Source organism: Hemibagrus wyckioides, linkage group LG08 (genome assembly GCF_019097595.1).
Source record: "Hemibagrus wyckioides isolate EC202008001 linkage group LG08, SWU_Hwy_1.0, whole genome shotgun sequence".
NCBI classification, from domain to species: domain Eukaryota; kingdom Metazoa; phylum Chordata; class Actinopteri; order Siluriformes; family Bagridae; genus Hemibagrus; species Hemibagrus wyckioides.
The window spans coordinates 23,196,980-23,218,994 of NC_080717.1; the positions used below are offsets into that span (position 1 = coordinate 23,196,980).

The window sequence follows — 22,015 nt, forward strand, 5'->3', positions numbered from 1 at the left end:
GTACAGTTTACAGGCAATAAAATTAAGATATGTAATTATTTTGCTCAGAAATTTTTCAACAAATGTAATGGTCCGATTATGTCGTATTTTGCACTGTTCTCCATATTTGTATAAGTCAATGAAGTGCAATGCCCTTATTCAGGAGTGCTTTAATAAGCCTAATACTATAGTTTTGATGTATTTTGCCCTGTGATGTTTATCAGCATTAAGTAATACTGTCTCTGTGTGGAATCCTTAAAATAAACTTTGTTTCTTCAAAAGTATACTTGTGTGAAAATGCTTTGTCTTCCTAATTGCCATTTGTTTACATTTATCATACATCTTTATGACTTATGTCCGAATGTTACTTCTAAATATTTGAGGATGATGAAAGCTAGTTTAATATTTCTGCTGCTATAAGTTTAACATTATCTGATGTCATTCTTGTGCTATGGTCATGTCCTTACCTAGTAATCTGACGGTTATTAATACCCACCTAAATGTACAAGAATTGGAGGTGAATTTTTGTGAAAGGCCAGTGTTCATGATAAATGATTGCCCTTTTACTTGGCCCAGCAGAAGGGTATCAGGTCTCACCTACAGTCTATACAGTATCTGTGTCTATTAGTAAAGAAATATACAGGTGTTTTATTAAAGTAGATTTATTGGGATGAAAGCATTAAAATGGGCAACACTTGGGAAAAACAATACAGCACTACAGTATAGCAAGCATCATTGAACATAAATAAGAATAAAACCTCAATAAAAAGAAAGTTTTTACAATGTATACAATGGCATGCAACCATGTACTTGTCTTTTTATAGTTAAAGCAAAATGAAACAATAAACAAGTAAATCAAACACATTGCAATTATAATGTTTCCCTTTTTTTTTCTTTTTTTTTCCTATCCTACGTAAAAAAAAAAATCCTACGTAATATATACATAAATATAGTGCACTAACTGGGGAACGAACACACAAACACACAAAGCATTTAAGAACATCACATTCTGCGTGGTCCTTCAGCTTCCATCTGGTCGACAATGTAGGTAAAATGTTCATAGCTTTTATACACTCTGTTTTCCAGTCCTTTTGATGACGACATCATTTTTACAGGACAGAAAGTCTTTTTTTTGTATTTTTTATGTCCCTGGGCAGGTTGGCCACAGAGCGTGCAGGTCGGGGGGTTTTGCACCCTTGACAATTTGGCTCCCAGTTTCGACACGGGTTTCAGTTTACGCTTGTAATGTGTAGATCTTCCCCAGATTGCAGATGTGCCTGTACTGTGTGACACAAAAGTGGTCTGACTGGCAGGTAATATGGGCATCGCTGAAGAAAAAGATGTGGCTGGACCAGCAACGTGAGGAGTTGCCTGACTGGTAGGGACTACAGGATGTGTGATGGGGACAGAAATCCCATGGATCCCATGCAAGCCACCGGCCCACTGTGCTACCTTCTCCACTCCTTGCCGCCTTTGTACATGGCCCACAGCACAGGACTTCAGTTAGCATTGTGTACCAGCCAGACACGTCACAGATGTGACGTACCTGCAATATAAACAAAAAAAATCTGCAGCAGCAGCCTGAAAACAATTATAATTATTTTTATATTACAATAATTTTTAATGATGACTTTACTTAAATATATAATTATTAATAATTATAATACTTATAAAAAAAAATCTGATCAAAGGCTAAGCAGCATACTACTCTGTGCTTTTTCATCTCTGTTTACATAATAAATAATAATTACATTAGTAATAAATATTAAATTATAATTTAATAACTTTAACACTAAGTAAGCAGGTAAAGTGAATCATACCCGGTGGTGGTAGCCAGACTTGTAGAGGTGCACGTTCCGTCCCTTACCCACACACTTGTCACCTCTAGGACACTTGAGTGAATATCGCCACACTCCAACAGGACGCCACACAAAGACGCGGCTCTGGAAAAAGGAGTCAGGAGTTGGCAGAGCACCCCTGACATAACCGGGAGGTTCAGGTGGGTAAAACCACATGCGGTCCGATTTAAGCACCCACCGCTTCTTGCACAGTCCAGTGATGTCCTTGTAGGTTTGAACGGGGGTGAACAGCCCTCTCTCTGTGTCCTCTTTGATCCAGGAAATGTCGGCCGGTGGGATGCCATTGGGTTTTTCCCAAAGACGAACCCAACCCTCTAGCTCCACCTGCCACACACATACAACGCATGCAAATACACATTTGTTACTATTGTACAAAGAATCGATCGTTAAACACTGGTATCACAGCAGAACATTTCCAAACAGCAGGGACTTCTTTACGATCGAGCGACACTGGTTCTACTGTGATACTCGTCCAAAAGAACACGGACCTATCGCACTTTTGGTTTTGAGCAGGTCAAAAAGCTGTTGGCCCTACTAGGATTAATAAAGTTGTCTGAATTGAACTGTACTGATGTATGCATTTGTCAAACAGACTGAATTTAAACTGTTTGAATATTATGTGAATATCACTTACAGGGGAGTCTGCTGGCAGTCGTAACACGGTCCTGGGTTGTGGATTGGGATTCTGACTGCTCAGGTCGTACCGTGGACCTGGTCTTCTTGGACCTGACAGTGGGTTCTGACTCCTCGGGCCGGACAGTGGGATCAGGCTGACTGGGCTCGTCCGTGGAATCCTGAGAAGGCAACCTAACAGATTGACTGCTAGGGCTGGCTCTTATCTGTAGCTCTTGTGTCTTGAGCAAATCTAATAATAATAATAATAATAATAATAAATTAACAGTATACATATCCGACATAATAAACCCAATCATATTATAAAAAAGGCTTGATTTCTGTTAACTCTCTCTTTATCTCACTTACCTTCCACAGCCTGACTTGCAGCTTCCAGTTCAGCATCATCATCTGGCCATGATGAGGGATCACCCATGGAGGTACTTGCCTGCTGCTGAGAAACAATAAATGTGTTGTAACAATCTAGATTTTATGATTTCCAGGTTTTTAATAAACAAACAATCCTAAAACAGATTTGACTGATGTTTGAGGATTTTTTTTATTGTTCTGTGCTAGTCTTCTCTTTCTGTTTGTAAGACTTACTTGCTCCTTGTCATTAATATATTTTTTGAACCGCTTCATCTGCATACTTATGATGTGAGTCAGAGGGGTGTGTAACCATCTCCTCACAGACGTGAATGCTTTCTGAATGGTCTCCCTCTGCTCAGCAGTAAATAGCTCTGGCCTGTTCTTTAAACGGGAGTGCTGATGGTAGAGCTCCCACATCTCCTTAAAGGTGTGATCTTCAAAACCTTTCTGACTGTAGATACATCTATCTATGTTGGCCTCAAGGAGAATGGAGACTTGTGGGAAGCTCTCAGCGTATTCAGTGAGGTAGTCTTTCACCAACTGGTTCTCTATCATTGCATTTTTATGCTTATTTTTCACCTCAGTTCTGTGCTTGTCAATTAGGCTGCAATCACATACAGGACAACAACTTGTAATAATGGATATTTGTAATAATATAACTTGTATAATAACTATATAATAACTTTGCAATTATTAATACATAATGGTCACAGTTTTGCACAAACATGTACAGGTTTTTTTTAAGCATGCTATAAAAACGCTTAGACTATAAAGGTATTAAATGCAATATGCTTACTATTTCATGTATCCCACATCATTTGAAACAAGCCAGTGGAACGGTGCGTTCACATATTGTCCAAAAGGCAGGACAAGCTTTCCCAGACACTGCTGATGTGTCGGTGCAGGGATCCCCTCTTGCACAAGGATCTTCTCTGCATGGGACAGTTGGGTTCAGCAACTGCAGTGGAGGTGTAGGGAAGACCATCCTTCTTTCCCTGTACTGGCGAGCCTCTTTGGTCACCACCAGTATGGCCTGCTGTCGATTTTCAGGGGCATCTGGGTTCACAACACGGATTGGGGTTGCCATCCTCAGTTGTTAGCCTACTGAAATACACTTTTAAAACATCAACAACAATAACAGCAGCAGCAGCCTGAAAATAATTACCTTTTTTAAATTATAATTTATTATTAATAATTATAATACTTATAAATAAAATATTATAAATAATTACTTTTAAATGGTGCCCAGAAACTAGACCAAGACCAAACAGCAAAGATATAAAGATTACGATGGGGAAGCAGCCCCATTTAAAAACAATGTCATATAAAGACTACAATGGGAAAGAAGCTCTAATTAAAAACAATGTCTGATTTACTGAAATATATAAAGATTACGATGGGGAAGAAGCTCTAATTAAAAATAATGTCTATTTTGCCGAAAGATATAAAGACTACGATGGGAAAGAAGCTCTATTTAAAAACAATATCTATTTTACTGAAAGATATAAAGACTACGATGGGGAAGAAACAATGTCTGTTTACTGAAAAATTAAGTAGAAATGAATTAATTAACATATTCGTTATGTACAGCATGGTCGTGCCGAAAGAAAACCCGGCTTAGCAGGCAGTCGAGTGGTAAAATTAACAAACAAACAAATAAATAAAGTAGTATGAAAGATCTCACCTGTTTGTTTTCAATAATAATATTAATGATGATAATAATAGCCTGATAAACCAAGCTAACTTTATAAGATTTATAAGCCAACTACAGAAACGGCAGAAACTCGTAAACCAAACGTTTAAAATGATAATCTGTAAATACAATTCAACCTAACTGAACTAAATGTCACATCTCGCGCGTAACTGTCTACAGTGTAGACCAATCACGGCACGTAACTGTCTACGGTGACGGCGCGTAATTGTCTACGGTGACTGTAGACTGTCGACCAATGAGAGCGCGTAACTGTCTACAGTGCAGACCAATAACCGCGCATAATTGTCTACGATGATTGTAGACTCTCAAGCAATGAGAGCGCGTAACTGTCTACAGTACAGACCAATGACAGAACAGAACTGTCTACGGTGACTGTAGACTCTCAACCAATGAGAGCGCGTTACTGTCTACGTAGACTTTGCCAAACCGTAGAAACGACACCTGCGAATTCCCCAAATGTGGGAATCTCGACTGTATAATTTCTGGTGGTGGGGGACTGCGTTCGCGCTCTCCCCTGATATTCACTGTACTAAAGTTAGATACAGTTTTACTGTGTTTGCTGAACTTGTGCAGGTTCTGCTGAGTTTCTTAATGTTGTAACATGTCACTGCAACATGCAGAAGAATTTGTTCACAATTTCACTACACAGCACTACAATTGTAGCAAATTATTGCTGAACATTATTTAAGAACAAAAAGTCATAAAAATGAAAAGTATTAACAATTTATGCAATGAGATTCAACTATTAAGTAGAGTTATTATAGTTGACTGAATCAAAATAAAAAAAAATTAATAACTATTAACTAATTAAATTACAAAACATGAAATCAATATGCTTTGTCATAAAACTAACGAATTTTTGTATACCGGCATCAAGTCACTTTATTTCTTTACATCACTTATTGGGGAGCGCACACACATTCTTGTAATTAAAACTTCTAAGTTCTGCTGGTGTGTTCTGGGGACCACTTTCCTGAGGTCCTACAGATTAAAAAAAATCTGGCATGTATAATTTAATTCTGGGAACATAAAGATCACTTGAAATTCTTGATTTAACCCTTAGGAGTCTGCAGGTGTTTTGGGGCCCTGAAGAAGTTCTGACATGTCCTGACATTTGTGTATTTTTCAGTTACTTATAAACATATAAATGGCTAAAGTCTGATTATACTGTATTCAGCACAAACTGGGCTACAATAATATGTGAGCAGCATGTATGTACAAGTTTGTATATCGGAGAAAATAACAGTTGTGTAATTATTGAAAATGACAAAAAAATGTCACTGAAATAGGACCACAAAACACATTCATAACATTTGTGTACAAGACTTTTGTGAGCTGGCTCTTGTAGCGTGGAGTTTTTACTTCGAAATGATGTGACAATCATCCTGCTCACTTATTCACAGAAAACAATACATTCATTTAAATTTTCTAAGACACTTTTTGTTTAGAAAGGCCATATGCGAGGAGGTGTGAATGATCATGAATAATGCTGTAATTCACAGACCCGCATAATGAGCAGCATACTTACTCCTTTCAGTCAGGTATGTGACTGAGGAAAGCGCTACAAGAAAATAATTTGAGGACAAAAACATATTTCTTTGTTTGTAGTTAATTTAGAATAACTCAAGATTCACTTGCAAGAATCCCAGGAACAGTTCAAGATAAATAAAAAGTGTAAAAACAGACATTCAGGGTAAAATGGTGCAAACAAAAACAGTGTAGGATATATATTAAAAAACTGTCCAAAACATACATGCAGGGTAAAACTGCAACAGGAACAGTGCAAAATAAAAACTGAAAAAAAAAGACATTCAGGGTAAAACAGTGCAAGATTTAAAAAAAAAACTGTGCAAAAACATACATGCAGGGTAAAACTGCAACAGCAAGCCGGTGTCCGGGGGGCGTGGCCTTGTATGTAGATTACCCAGACTGTTTTCCCTGTGAATAGCGTGTGGGCGTGTCCTGCCTCAGGTCATTATCAGATAATGAAGTGCGACAGAAATTCTGTGCCTCTCCTTGGTTTCACACGGATTACATAAACTGAGAATGTTTGTTTTCGATGTGACTTGCATCATTTAAAAATAGACCCTTTAAGCTTTCTATAGATATATTTCTCATGTGTGTGTGCAGTATTCGCGGAGTTTCAGTTCATTTTAGTGACGCGTTTCAAAAATATTTTCGCGGAAACTGAGACGGCTGAAAGCGCACCCTGTTTATTTTCTTTATTTTACAAAAGCACAATGTTTTGTGGATATTGTGAGTGTACATAAATAAAAGTAGACCCTTTACAGATTCAAGTGATGGACTACACTTATGTGTATGATCAAAAATGACAGAGCATTTTAAGTTCATTTCACGGTTACCAGAAAAAAATGCAAGTGTTCCCGCCAGCGGGATTGCTGATTCCTAGGGGTTAAAGCTCAAATTTTCTGTGCTTGTTTTTTCACACCTAATGGGGACATAACAAGAACTCCTCACTAATGGGGACCTAATTTGCAAACACAGAAAATTAACCGATTTTCAAATCATAGTGGGGACATCACTAGATACCTAATTTGCATACACAGAAATTTGGCTGTTGTAGTGGGGACATCACTAAACGTCTCTAATTTGCATACACACAGATCAGGTAGTTTATAACATCAAGGGGACATGGCTTAATAAAAACAAGTTGGGCATTTAACTTGATTACTAGTTTATGAAAAATTACAAACCAAGTGTGTGTAACACTCAGAAGACTATATGTAAAGAATAGATGACCTGTATTTTCTCTATTTGTGGGTTTAAGCACCTCATGATTTTGAAGAATTGTTTACATTAAGGACTGTTAACCAAAACTTCATTAATTGCATAATCCTAAAAAGGCAATTAATCTTTTATGCAAATATGTGTAATCAACACAGACTCAGGAAATACATGGACATGTGATTCAATACTGTGTTGCATTCTGATTTATGGTCCATAACCACTACAAATTTGTTGGCCTTTGTTAGGGTTCTGTTACCTTACTGATGAGTGACCTTGTACTGGGAGTTTTTTTATTCCAGTTGACTAGAGTTGACATGATGAAATTTTGAGTCTTAAGAATGAAAAATCTTCAGTGCTCATGTTGAAAATTTCTACCAAAAGACAAGATCAAAAAAGTGCCAGCAAACTACACAATTCTGAAATTTATGTTCACTGAAAAGAAGATACTATTTGAATCCAATGCATTCATCAAAAATGCCAGCATAGTCAGGCTACTGGTGGTGAATTTGTGTAGTGAATCACATTTTCTTGCTGATTTCTTATCGCTGTTCCAAGTGCAATACAGGGTCCTACACAAGACTAGTATGGTGCTCCTAATCATCTGTCTGCCTATTCTGTATATCAACCTATGAAGGTTATCATTCCAACCACTATAATTTTAACTGAAAATAACATGGTTATTGTTTGGTCAAATAACATGGTCATGGTCAATATCGTGGTTAAAACATAATATTGCTGATTATAAGACCCAGCCTCAGCTCTGTAAACTGTAAGAAAAATACATCAGATGTATTGAGAGAATCAGATTTATTACCACTCACCTTTAGAAGACCTTTTGAAGAGAATTCTTCATCTTTTCAGTTTCACAATTTCAGTGTCCACTGGTGGCACCCTCACATCTGCTCGAGTGTCTGTGGAACATTTTAGTGGCAACTCCATGTAAGAGTTTAACCATGTTTAAATACTTTTTTTAAAGCATACTATATTTTTGTATTCTATTACAATAATAAAAAAAATAATTGTGTAACAGTCATGCTCGTTATTGTTTAAATAATCCATACCTTCATGTTGTTCACATTTCTCACCTTTCTTACTCATTATTTCATCACGGTTTAACTCCATCTACTCTGCAAAAAGTTTCATGTGTCTCATATTAACGAAATACAGTACTGTGCAAAAATTTTAGGCAGGTGTGGGGAAAATGCTGTAGAGTAAGAATGCTTTCAAAAATAAAACTGTTAATAGTTTATTTTTATCAATTAACAAAATTGAAAGTAAATAAACAGAAGAGAAATCCAAATCAAAACAATATTTGGTGTGACCACCCTTTTTGGTGTGACTACGGTTTTTGTAGGAACTCGGCGGCTAGGTTGTTCCAAACAGATTGGAGAACTAAACACAGATCTTCTGTGGATGTTGGCTGTCTCAAATCCTTCTGTCTTTTCGTGTAATCCCTGACAGACTTGATCAGGGCTCTGTGGGGGCCAAAACCATCACTTCCAGGACTCCTTGTTCTTCTCTACTCTGAAGATAGTTCTTAATGACGTTGGCTGTATGTGTGTGGGGTGCTTGTCCTGCTGCAGAATACATTTGGTCATGATGGTATTGCATGATGGATAAGTATCTGCCTGTATTTCTCAGCATTGAGGACACCATTAATCCTGACCAAATCTCCAACTCCATTTGCAGAAATGTTCTTTGCTGATGGCATTGCTGGACATCTTCTGATGTCAATCGGAAGTGAGCATGTTTTGTAGTATTTCATCTGCTGCGTTCATTTTCCTTGGCCGACCATCTACAGTCCTCAACATAGGCTGTTTATGCTTCTTCAGAATATCCTGAACATCACATCTTGAAACTCCAGTCTCCTTTGAACTCTTTGTCTGGGAGAGAACATGCTGATACAGTATAACTGCCTTGTCTTATTACTGTATGACCTGTGACATGAATCTGTCTTCCACAGCCTCACCTTATTAGCAGAGTGTCTGTTCCTCACCCACGTTTGATCTCCTACAGAGCTTTTTTTGTTTCAGTTAATGACTTTGTTTCAACCTACATATGAAATTGATCATTAGCACCTGCTTGGTGTAACTGGTTAATAATACACCTGACTCTGATCCTACAAAATCCCTGAATTTGTCCAAGTGTGCTGGTTTGAAGCCAAGGGTGGTCACATCAAATACTGATTTGATTTAGATTTTTCTTCTGTTTGCTCACTTAGGAAATTCATGAAAATAAACAATTAAAATATAATTTTTTGAAAGCATCCTTACTTTAGAGCATTTCTTCACAGCTGTCTAAGCACAGTACTGTACGTAAAAAAAAAATGAGCAAGATGAGCAAAAAAATAAAATGAAAAATGTATTTTATATACCATTTGGGTCCTCTTATATAGTTGCCTCTGTGTCGGATATCATAAAAAAACTTTTTTTTTTTGCATAGAACCCTTTGGAAACTGGCATGCTTCAGCTACTACTTTTTCAGTGGAATGCACCTATTCCAAATGACTTGCCATTTTGTTAAAAGGTTTGAAGCAAAATAGGCAGTAGTGTTTCTTGTTGTATACCCTACCACCATCATGTTTTCTTTTGACTGAATTTACAACCACTCTTGCTTTTTTCGGAACATTCGTTGGCCTGCTGCAAGCTACATCACTGTCTGTAACTTGAGAATGTTCACTTAGCTCCTTGGTCTCATGACTGATTTTGTCCATGACATTTGGGGTGGTGCTATCAGGGACAGAACTGCTGAGAAGAACAGGGTCTGTGTCTGGCAGACACAAATTTAAAGGTTTAATGATCATGCTACTCTCTGAACTACTTTCATCACTGTCATCTTTGGAGTCTGGGACATATTCCTCTCCACTGTCTGGAGTAGAATCAAAGAGCTCATCTGAAGCATCAAAAAATTAAGTCTTTCATCTAAATATGAATTACACGATTTGGTTAATTACAAAGAATTAGTGCTACATTTTCAATGAGAACGAAAAGTCAATATCAGTTGAACCTGCATAGTGTTGTACTGCCAACATCTACCCCTCTATTAATTCCTAAATATAAGGCACCATTCTCGGGTACTATAATTTTGAAAACAAGTGTAGCTTTATAATGTCCTAACCATTACTGACAAATCCTATTCTGTGGAAGGTTCTGATACAAGCTGTTATGAACTACAAAACATGATTTAACTATAATATATTCAGCTATATTTAATATTATAAACTGATGCAAGTATAATAACTTGCATTATATGCTGTGTACCAATTCAACATGAAAAATGTACAAAGACACTTTTGGCCCTCCTTAACCTTGGTATGCATTTATCTTGTTCATCACGGTCTTCTGCTGTAGACTGCTGAAACAAGATATTGGAAAATTTAGTGCAACCCAAAAGAGAAATATGTAATACAAAACAAATAGGCTGTCCATTGCAAGAAAAATGTTCATTTCACTATAGGAATAAACTTTATTAATTTGGGGTTATATCTAGAATATATTGAAAAACTCTGTAATAATTAAGATGCATTTCTACACAAATACAAATATATGAATTGTTTTGTAGTTAATTCTTAAATATGTTAGTAAATAGCTTTAACACATCATGGCCAAACCATACTTTCAGGGGACCTTTAACACAGTTCAAGTTTAAGTGATTTGTGTGGACACTATTGAAACTACAAATATCCCTTCACTCATACCAAGACTATCAGACACACTACAACCTACTTTGTGGGGACTCCGTATAGAAACTATAAACTGACAAAATTAAAAATAAATGGCATGGTTTGGACACTTCAAATGTCACTCAAGTAATAGCTTTCTACTCTACTTTTGTTGTCATGTACACTGAAGATTGATTTAAATTGTTTTGCTATAGAAAAATATATTTTTTTATTTTAAAATTAGATATTGAATATTTGGGAAGTTAGAATTACAATGCATTCTCTCCATTTCCTAGTTTTCAGTCAGTCATTGTCATGGGTTGTCATTGTCATGTCTTGGGTCATTGTCATGTTGCAGGGTCCAGGTTTTGCTTCAGCTTTGGTCTCGCATGTTCCTCAAGCACTCTCTGATACATGGTATAATTCTTAATGGATCTTATGATGGTGAGCTGACCAGGTCCTGCTACAGCAAAGCATCCCCAAACCATAACACTTCCACCTCCATGCTCTACAGTTCTTTTGCTGAAATGCTGTATTTGGTTTACACCAAACATGCCCTGTTATGGTGTGCAAATTATTAAATTTTAGACTCCTCTCTCTAAAGAAGTCTGGCCTTGTTATTCTTAGAGAGCAATGTCCGAATGTTACTTCTAAATATTTGAGGATGATGAAAGCTAGTTTAATATTTCTGCTGCTATAAGTTTAACATTATCTGATATCATTCTTGTGCTATGGTCATGTCCTTACCTAGTAATCTGACGGTTATTAATACCCACCTAAATGTACAAGAATTGGAGATGAATTTTTGTGAAAGGCCAGTGTTCATGATAAATGATTGCCCTTTTACTTGGCCCAGCAGAGGGGTATCAGGCCTCACCTACAGTCTATACAGTATCTGTGTCTATTAGTAAAGAAATATACAGGTGTTGGTTTTATTAATTAAAGTAGATTTATTGGGAGGAAAGCATAAAATTGTCAACACTTGAAAAAAACACAGCACTACAGTGTAACAAGCATCATTGAACCATGAATAAGAATAAAAGCTCAATAAAAAAAGGTTTTTCCAATTTATACAATGGCATGGAACTTTTATAGTTAAAACAAAATTAAACAAAATAAACAAGTAAATCAAACACATTGCAATTATAATGTTTCTCTCTTTTTTTTTTTTTTTTTTTTACAAAAAATCCTACATAATATAAACATAAATATAGTGCACTAACTGGGGAACGCGCACGCACACGCACACACAAAACATTTAAGAACATTACATTCTGCGTGGTCCTTCAGCTTCCATCTAGTTGACAGCAGAGGTAAAATGTTCATAATTTTCGTACACTTCGTTTTCCAGTCCTTTTGATGGAGACATCATTTTTACAGGACAGAAAGTCTTTTTTTTTTTTTTGATTTTCTTATGTCCCTGGGCAGGTTGGCCACAGAGCGTGCAGTTCGGGGGGTTTGCACCCTTGACAGTTTGGCTCCCAGTTCCAAGGTTTATGCTTGTAATGTGTAGATCTTGCCCAGATTGCAGATGTCAGATGCCTGTACTGTGTGAAGTAAAAGTGGTCTGACTGGTAGGCAATGTGGCTGGACCAGCAATATGAGGAGTTGCCTGAGTGGTGAGGACTACAGGAAGTGATGGGGACAGAAATCCCACGGGCGGCTGTAGCGGAAGAGACTGAGAGGGAGAGAAGCGGAGCGGCTGGGGTTTTTCTCTCCAGTGGCAGCAGAAATAGCTCTGGCCTGTTCTTTAAAGTGGAGTGCTGATGGTAGAGTTATCTATCTGGCACAAACATGTACAAGTATTTTTTAAGCATGCCATAAAAATGCATAGACTATAAAGGTATTAAATGTAATATGCTTACTATTTCATGTATCCCACATAATTTGAAACAAGCCAGTGGAACAGTGCATTCACATATTGTCCAAAAGGCAGGGTCACCTTTCCCAGACGTTGCTGATGCATCTGTGCGGGGATCCCCTCATTCACAAGGATCTTCTCTGCATGGGACAGGGCAGTTGACTGGTTCAGCAACTGCAGTGGAGGTGTAGGGAAGACCATCCTTCTTTCCCTGTACTGGTGAGCTTGCTGGCGATTTTCAGGGGCATCTGGCTTCACGATATGGATTGGGGTCGCCATCCTCAGTTGTAGCCTACTGAAATACACTTAAAACAACAACAACAGTAGCAGCAGCCTGATAATAATGAACTTTTTTAATGATGACTGTTTAAATAATTATTAATAATTATAATACTTATAATTCAAATATTATAAATAATGACTGCATAAATAATGATTAATAATTATAATACTTATAATTCAAATATTATAAATAATGACTGAATAAATAATTATAATACGTATAATTCAAATATTATAAATAATGACTGTTTACTTATTAAATGGTGCCCAGAAAAAAAAAAACAAAAAAAAAAAACAAGACCAAGACCAAACAGCAAATATATACAGATTACGATTGGAAAGAAGCTATAATTAAAAACAATATCTGTTTACTGAAAGATATAAAGACTGCGATGGGGAAGAAACCCTAATTAAAAACGATGTCTGTTAACTGAAATATATAAAGACTACGATGGGGAAGAAACAATGTCTGTTTACTGAAAAATTAAGTAGAAATTAATTAATTAACATATTCGTTATGTACAGCATGGTCGTGCCGAAAGAAAACCCGGCTTAGCAGGCAGTCAAGTGGTAAAAATTAACAAACAAACAAATAAATAAAGTAGTATGAAAGGTCTCACCTGTTCGTTTTCAATAATAATATTAATGATAATAATAATAGCCTGATAAACCAATGGTTTGCAGAAACGACAGAAACTCGTAAACCCAAACGTTTAAAATGATGATCAATAAAACTGAATACATGTCACATCTAGACCAATCACGGCGCGTAGCTGTCTACAATGTAGACCAATCACGGCGCAGAACTGTCTACAATGTAGACCAATCACGGCGCGTAATTGTCTACGGTGACTGTAGACTCTCAACCAATGAGAGCACATAACTGTCTACAGTGCAGACCAACAACAGCGCGGAACTGTCTACAGTCAACGCAGATTTTGCCACACCATAGAAACTTCCAAATGTGGGAATCTCGACTGCATAATTTCTGGTAGTGGGGGACTGCGTTCGCGCTCTCCCCTGATATTCATGGTATTAAAGTTAGATATAGTGGTCACTGCAACATCTGCAGGTCTCCTTTGTCCAAGTCTGGGATCTTGTATCATGATCAGAATGGGATTTGTATTTAATAATTAATTTATTTCATTGTTTGCCATCAACCTTAATTAAACTTAATTCAACTATTGAAAGTAATTAAGAATTAAAAGTATTGACAGTTGACAGTGTACTTGTAGATGAGTAATTTCAATATAAAACAATAACATGTACACCTAAAAAGAAACAAGCTCATTTATTTGGATATCCTGTCTGATCACTATTATGAATGCAAATGTATTCAGGTCATGTGACCGTGAAAACACATGGCCGAAGAAGGACGTGTTGGACATTTCCTGAAAAAGTACAACGTTTGATACTCAGTTAGATAGTTGAAAATATTAAATCAATAAACAAAGCTATAGCCTACTGAAATACACTTTTAAAACAGCAACAACCTGATAATAATGAACTTTAATGCTGACTGTTTTAATATTAAATGGTGCCCAGAAACTAAAAAAACCAGGGCCAAGACCGAACAGTTCAAGCCGAGATATAAAGACTACACTGGGGGAAGGGGGGAAGAAGCCTCTTTAAGAACAGTGTCTGTCTGCTGAAAAACTGCTAAGTAATTCTATATTGGGAATTCATTATATACAACATAGATTTCATCACTACAAGGACTTAACAAAGACTGCCAGCCCTCAAACTCCTGGTAGTCCCATGCACAGTCTGGAGACATCGCTGTGATTACACACATGCTAAAAACCCCACCAAGAGCACATCAATACAAATAATGCTATGACCATGTCAAAAAGAGCAAAACCCAGAGGTCAGGTGAATGTGATTTCTTCAGCTAGGACATTTCCTGTTTTTTTTCCCTTTGTTGTTGCTAAAATAATTTATTTTAACCAATCACTTCCTGACGTAATAAGGACGTGCCATTTGATTTCAGTGCAGGGTTAGACAGTAATGTTCTTATCTGGAAACTGACTATTCAAATATTCAGAGGATGGGCACGGGTTTAATGTGATTGGGTGAAAGAAATTTTCTAAAAACAACAAGGTGATGTTGCGAAACGAATATTTTGATCATTTTGTAAATGTTTCCATCCCAGACGATCTATGAAAATAAGATTTATGGTTTATGCATTTTCCTTCAGATTATTATACAGTATAGTGATGGACACTGGATTGAACCCAAATTGCTTTTTTCCCCCCTGAGCTTTTTTTTATGACACATTTTGATATGTTATAAATTTGTTGTTTATATTGTAATTAAAATGGTCTGTTTACATGCTTTTGGAGAATCTCACCTAGCATGAAATCAGGATACATTTAAGGTTTCTACATAGTAGCTGCTGTTTAGTTTAGTGGTGTCTGGAATAAATGAGAGGAAAGAGTTGTCACACGATATGCAATTCAAGCACAAAAACTAAAATAAATTAAAATTTTGTAAACTATAGGCTGATAATCAACTGTTATATTCAAGTGATTGAAAGTGTTTGTACACTAACACATTACCACCTGCCTTTTGATCATTGCATCGATCTTTGTCTCAGGCTTATGTTGATTAAGTTGTCTCAGCAGCCCTTGGTTATACACACATTCGACACAATGCTGCCAAATTACAGTAGCTGCACTACACATGAACTTGAAGTTATGAGAGTTTTAAATTTAGGATATTCAAGCAATATTTAATGCAGTTTAGACTCTTTTTGGACTCATGTAAAAGGCCATAGGTTATGTTCTGTTGTGCTGCACATGCCGTTAGAAAAGGCTCTTTGATTCTGTTCGTTTCACTGTAATTAATGCCGATCCAACTCTTTATGGATTTCTTTTTTTTTCTATTGTAATATTTGTCAGTTACTTACTGTCTAATTATGTGATTGTGGTTCAATTTACATTTTGTAAGTGTGAGTAATGTGTGTCTTTGGCGATAAAAGATGTGTATTTAGTTACAAATGCTACAGTTGACAGTATTGCAAAAGTATTGTGTGGGTTAATTGTTTAGCATTGTTATTGATTTATTGGCAATATTAGCTCAAGCATTAGCAGGTACATGATGTGTCGGTCTCTTCATACACACCTTGATATGTTATCAGTATATTCTTTTAAAAGATATTTACTGCAGGAAACTATTTAACACATTACTTTGCAGAGAACAGACAGAGAGACAGACTATAGGAACAAATTCATTATCTTCTAGGATCCCAACACAGGTCCAGAACTATACCCAGTTTAGTGTTTTCTCTGCTCCCACTTCACCTGATTCACTTAATCAGCTACTTAACAACTATCTGAGTAAATTACAGCAATGGAAAACGTTAAAGTGTTCAGGACAGGGGTATTCTAGGACCGTCAGGGGTTGTAAATATGTGTATTAATTTGTAATAACGATTTAAAACAATCTTATATCGTCAATAATAACACAGTATGGCCATGTGATGACGCTTTATTTTTGCCCCGCTGTTTTGAATCAGACCTCTAGGTGGCGCTGCTGCAGATCTGACTGCTGATTTCGCAGCTGCAGGTGATTGCAATTTTCAGTAGAACACTACATTTTCCTACATTTCACCTAATCGGACAAGTACTTAGAGTAATTAAAGCTCATTTCTTTAATGTGTTATAATTGTTTTCATGATTTGAAACGCGTTTAAAATTAGTTTGTTTGGAAATTTTATACCGTCACATGAGTTTGGATTGCTGGCTCAAGACTGTCCGTTAGATACCCGTGACAGTGTGTGTAAGATAAACAAGAACAAAAAGGTTTTATTTATTTATTTAAAAACACAAAGTGTCACTTGAATGCATTTTGTTGGGAAATATTGTGTGTCCAGAGTAAATGACATTAAGGTAAGCAGAGCTTTATATATAATTAGGTCTCTCTGAAGGGCTGAGTGAAAATGGCGGATGAGTGGCGCAGTTATAAAGACGAGCTTCTTTTCAGTTTTAGTCAATTTAGGACTGATGAAAACGTTGTTCATGTCTTAGAATAGTTGAGAGAGTTTATCTGGAAAAAAATATTTCTCCTCAGTACCACGATAAAACGTGTTTTTTTTAGGTAATAACTATAAATCAGTATTTCTGCTTAAAACTGTATTTAGTACATGTTTGGTGATTCCGACCTCTTACTATATATTCATATTGCATGTATTAAAAAGTTTGCCAGTAATGTATCTTCTTCTAGCAAAGAAATCCTTTTAAAAAACGTTGTACACAGTTGTAGGCAATTTGAGGGTCAAGTTGTAGGTAGACATTTTTTCCCCCGATTTTCCCCCCTGCAATACCAAATTTGACCGCTGGGAGGCAGTATTGTTAAACTCGTAAATTTGAACATCTTTTTAAAATCCCTACATATTATTTGTAATGTGTTGGTTGCTGCAATCGAAGGATTTTAATCCAGTTTAAATGTTTGTCTTGGAAACTTACTTTCTGACTAAATTGTGAGTTATAGTATATATACAATAGTGTGGAGGATTGTGTGTGCTCGGATCTGATTGGAGTGTGTGTGTTTCTTTTTGTCGTTTCCCGTTTGTTTCAGTGTTAAATGCCGCTTAAATCACAACTTTGACTGCAAATTTTAGTATGACTATATTTCCCATGATTTCTACTGGTTTATTATAGAATATTAAGAGAGAACGTATTTTCCATCCTCGGGTTTACAGTTCTGTAGAATAGCACCGTTTGTTGTTGGCTGTTCTCGGTATCGCTTCTCGGCCTTTTGGCTAAGATCAAGTGTAGTATCTGTTCTTATCAGTTTAATATCTGATATGTCCCCTATTCGGGGACCATATATTAAATTGATTTTTGGAGCCGGGAGATGGAATAGGGGCTTGCTCCGTCCACTCCACACATTGACCCGGTATTGCAGTATCTCCGGGAACGGTGCACCCCTCTCTCTACTGTTAAAGATAGATTATTTCTGTTTGTTTAGTTATAATGTAAACCAGGTGTATGTTGGTGCTCTCTTTGTGGTTTATTTGTGGAGCTCTGTATCTGAGCTGTTTGTGATTTCTTTATATTCACAGTTCACCACAGAGAAGAGGTTTATAACGGTGTTTATGTAGGGTCAGTGTGTCTGTAGAAGTTACTCTGCTCTTAAACTAACATGTGCTTTTACACCATTAGATCATGGTTTCTCTCTGTAATGAACATCCGACTCTGACCTTTTGATCTTACAAAAGCACAATAAATGCGTATTATTTTCTGTAAAACACATAGCGTTTACTGAATGTCTTGTCTTAATCGGATCATCAAGTGGTGTTTCTCGTGAACCCTGATGTGTCGATAAAATATTCTAAAGTATCAATTATAGTATTTATAGTTAGTAATCTAAAACTCCATTTGTAAGCCTGGGTACAACAAACAGATTATTTGCGGTATCTGGAACTATCTATCCGGAATGTTGTGTCCGGATCACATTACCGGTCGGACACACAAACTTCTTGCTTGCTTTTGTTTAAATATTGTGATTTTAGAGTCACTTATAATTGCAAGTTCAAAGCACTTTTTCTGTTCTGTCCTTCATTTATGCGCTAAAATGAACTGAAGCAGGTTTTCCTGTAGAGAAGTCGTTTTTGTCTTAGATCTAACTCGCCACCTATCCTGCAAACCGAGGGGGGTGGGGGGTTGAGGTTTTGGGGCTAACTGTAAAACAACCTTAATAAAATTGTTGAAAATATTTTAGTTGTTTCCTGCTGCTGACAGTATAGCTTTGTGCCCTTTCTTCTGGACTGACTACTTTTTAGTGTAAAGTGTTTTGGTTACAAAAGCATTTTCCTGAACATTGTGGATCTCATTACATATTCAGCAGCAGTGCATCATGGGAAGTATTGTACTGTTTAGTTGGTTAGAAAATAATCATCACACTGTTTTATAGGTAATAAATGTAGCCGTATTTTAGCAGCACGTGTAGACTGCAGCATTTTAGATTCAGATGTTTGTGTAATGATTAGCTCTGTGTTCTTCTCCATGATGGTAAAGGGTGTGTTTGGTGGTGCAGTCTCTAGCTGAGGGATCTGCAATTCATACTTACCTGGCAGGGGAGATACCATGATCAAGAAGGTGGCTCACCCAGGGTGAGGCTCAGCTATTGTACTCCAGTTGTACTGATCTGTGCAAATTCCCCAAATGTGGGAATTTTGACTGCATAGTTTCTGGTAGTGGGGGACTGTGTTTGTGCTCTCCCCTGGTATTCACTGTACTAAAGTTAGATACAATGTTATTGTATTTGCTGAAGCTGTACAGGTTCTGCTGACTATCTTTCTGTTCTGACATGGCATTAAAGTGTGCAGAAGAACCACATCTGGTTTTATGAGGAATAAGACACAGCAGGCTATTAACTTAGCAGTCAAACAAGTTTCTGTCATGTTTTTAGATAGATTGAAAGCTACAATACTGGGCAGAATTGAGCACTGCAATATGCAGATGTACCCCATCTGGTTTTATAAGGAATTACACGGAACTGGATGTTCGGCTGTAGGAAGATATATTAGCCTTAGATTATATTGAGCTTTCATTTGTTACAGCCAGAGCTACTGTCAGTCATGTAGCTTATAGAAAACTAATGCACACATTTTGCTTCAAGAATTTAGTAATGTTGCTATTAAGTAGATGACAGTGAGCTTCAGTGACCTTTTATTTCAACGTCTGTGTGTATTAATCCCTTTGTTTGAGCTCTGAAAGCACCACTTTAATTTTCCAGTTATAACAATTTTATTGTACAAATGTGGTGGTAATTTCTTGTCTTACATTGATCTATGAGTAATAAATGTTTACATTTCTTTAATTAACAAATGGAATCAAGATTTCTTGTAGAGAAGTTGTTTTGTTTTGGCTAAAACTGATTAGCAAGCTGTGGGGGTGCGAAGGAGCGGGGCTAATGTTAGCCAGGCTTTAAAACAGTCTTCTTAAAATTCAATATTTTTTCTCCCTCTTATTGCTGACCTTGTAAAAGTGCACTCTTTCTTCTCTACAGACTTTATTTTTTGCAGCATGTGTAAACTGCAGTGTTTTTAGTCTCAGATGTTTGTGTAACGATTAACGTTAGGTTCCTCACCATGATGGTAAAGGGTGTGTTTGGTGGTGCAGTCTCTAGCTGAGGGAGCTGCAATTCATACTTACCTGGCAGGGGAGATCAAGCAGGTGGTTCACCCAGGGCGAGGCTCAGTCATTGCACGCTGATTGTGCTGACCCGTGCAAATTCCCCAAATGTGGGAATCTCGACTGCATAATTTCAGGTAGTGGGGGACTGCGTTTGTGCTCTTCCCTGATATTTGCTGTACTAAAGTTAGATACGATGATGCTGGGTTTGTAAAAGATGTATGTGTTCTGCTGAGCCTTTTTGTATGGTAACTGATGAGGTTAAGCACATTGTGCTGCTTTCAGTTGTTCAAAAACTACACTTTTATAAGCAATAAGACACAGTGGCTAAAGGAAAATATTCCATGCCTGAATCGCAGGCCAGAAGTGATCTGAAAAATTTTACTGAATTTTACTCTATTGGTAAATACTTGTGTATTATTCCTCTTTGATCAGTGTTGAATTTCTTAGAAGAAGGAGACATCATTATTACTCATGTATTGAAGTCAAGTTAAGAAGCTTTTGTTGTCATTTCAACCACATATATAGCTGATGCAGTACATAGTGAAATGAAACATTTCTCCAGGACCCTGGTGCTACATAAGATAGCATAACATATACTTACAAAACAGAAACAAGTCTTTGCTGTGGCAGAAAATGATTGCTGACCCCCAAGGCTTATATTATAAATATTAAATATTATGTAAACATACAACAAAAAAGAATTGCTGAAGGTTAACAGTAGAACCACCATCATAGCCAAGGAAAAACACATAATGGCCCATACTGTCCTGAAATTTGCAAACAAGTATAATCAGTTTAAAGATGTATTAAATACTCTTTCCATAAATGTTACATAAACATCTAACAGGAAAAAAAAACTTCAGTGATGACCCTCAGTTATTTGTGTAATTTTTTCTCCTCAGTTATTTTCGTGCTTATTATTATGTTAATAATGGTTAACTTTGAGTTATTGGTTATGAGTTTATTTTGAAATATTTGTCTGTTATTTCCTCTTAAGAACTCATATTCACAATCAAGATGGAGCCGGTGAGGTCGGCTGCCATCACAACTGCTCTTACAACTTTTTCTTTGTTTTTGTGTTTTAAATTAAGTTTCAGTACGGTAATACCGGCTAATTCTCCATCATGGAGTACATTCGTTACAATAGAGATACTCTTATTTCTATTGGTGTACAATGTACTCACAATTCGACGTTTTTGACCCCGGATCCAAGCTGGCCGAGTGAGATCCTGAGGGAGAACAAAGGACGCGACCCGAAGCGGCGGCCCCGTGGGAAACGAGCCGGCGTCAGGAACAGGCTGAGAGCCTGTGCACACCGCACACCTCTGCCTAGCATTCTGCTCGCCCACGTCCAGTCGACCTCAGGGCCAGGGTAAAGTTCCAGAGAGACATTTGGGACTGCAATTTCCTCTGCTTCACCGAGACATGGCTGAACCCAGTGGTGCCGGACCACGCCATCCAGCTGGCTGTGTTCTTCTCGGTCCACCGCATGGACAGAACACTGGAGTCGGGGAAGTTGAGAGGAGGCGGCGTGTGTTTAATGGTGAACAGCAGCTGGTGCGACAGCGTGAGCATTGTTCGTCTCACACGCTCCTGCACACCCAACCTGGAACTATTTACCATCAAATATCGTCCTTTTTATCTTTCTCGGGAGTTTACATCGGTCATAGTCAGCGCCGTTTATATTCCGCCTCAGGCGGACACGGACACTGCCTTATGCGAGCTGCATGAAGCACTCATACAACACCAGACTCAACACCGGGATGCTGTGCTTATTGTGGCGGGGGA

General features: G+C 37.3%; 3 non-coding genes across 3 annotated transcripts; all 3 read left to right on the top strand.

Moving 5' to 3' along the window:
• The first annotated feature begins 17,827 nt into the window (after positions 1–17,827).
• On the top strand, positions 17,828–18,018 carry LOC131358583 (U2 spliceosomal RNA). The gene has a single exon (XR_009205532.1). It is a non-coding gene; the product is annotated as a U2 spliceosomal RNA (small nuclear RNA).
• A 1,131-nt stretch (positions 18,019–19,149) lies between these two features.
• On the top strand, positions 19,150–19,313 carry LOC131358569 (U1 spliceosomal RNA). Its single transcript, XR_009205519.1, has one exon. It is a non-coding gene; the product is annotated as a U1 spliceosomal RNA (small nuclear RNA).
• A 924-nt stretch (positions 19,314–20,237) lies between these two features.
• Positions 20,238–20,393, top strand: LOC131358570 (U1 spliceosomal RNA). The gene has a single exon (XR_009205520.1). It is a non-coding gene; the product is annotated as a U1 spliceosomal RNA (small nuclear RNA).
• Positions 20,394–22,015: the final 1,622 nt, after the last annotated feature.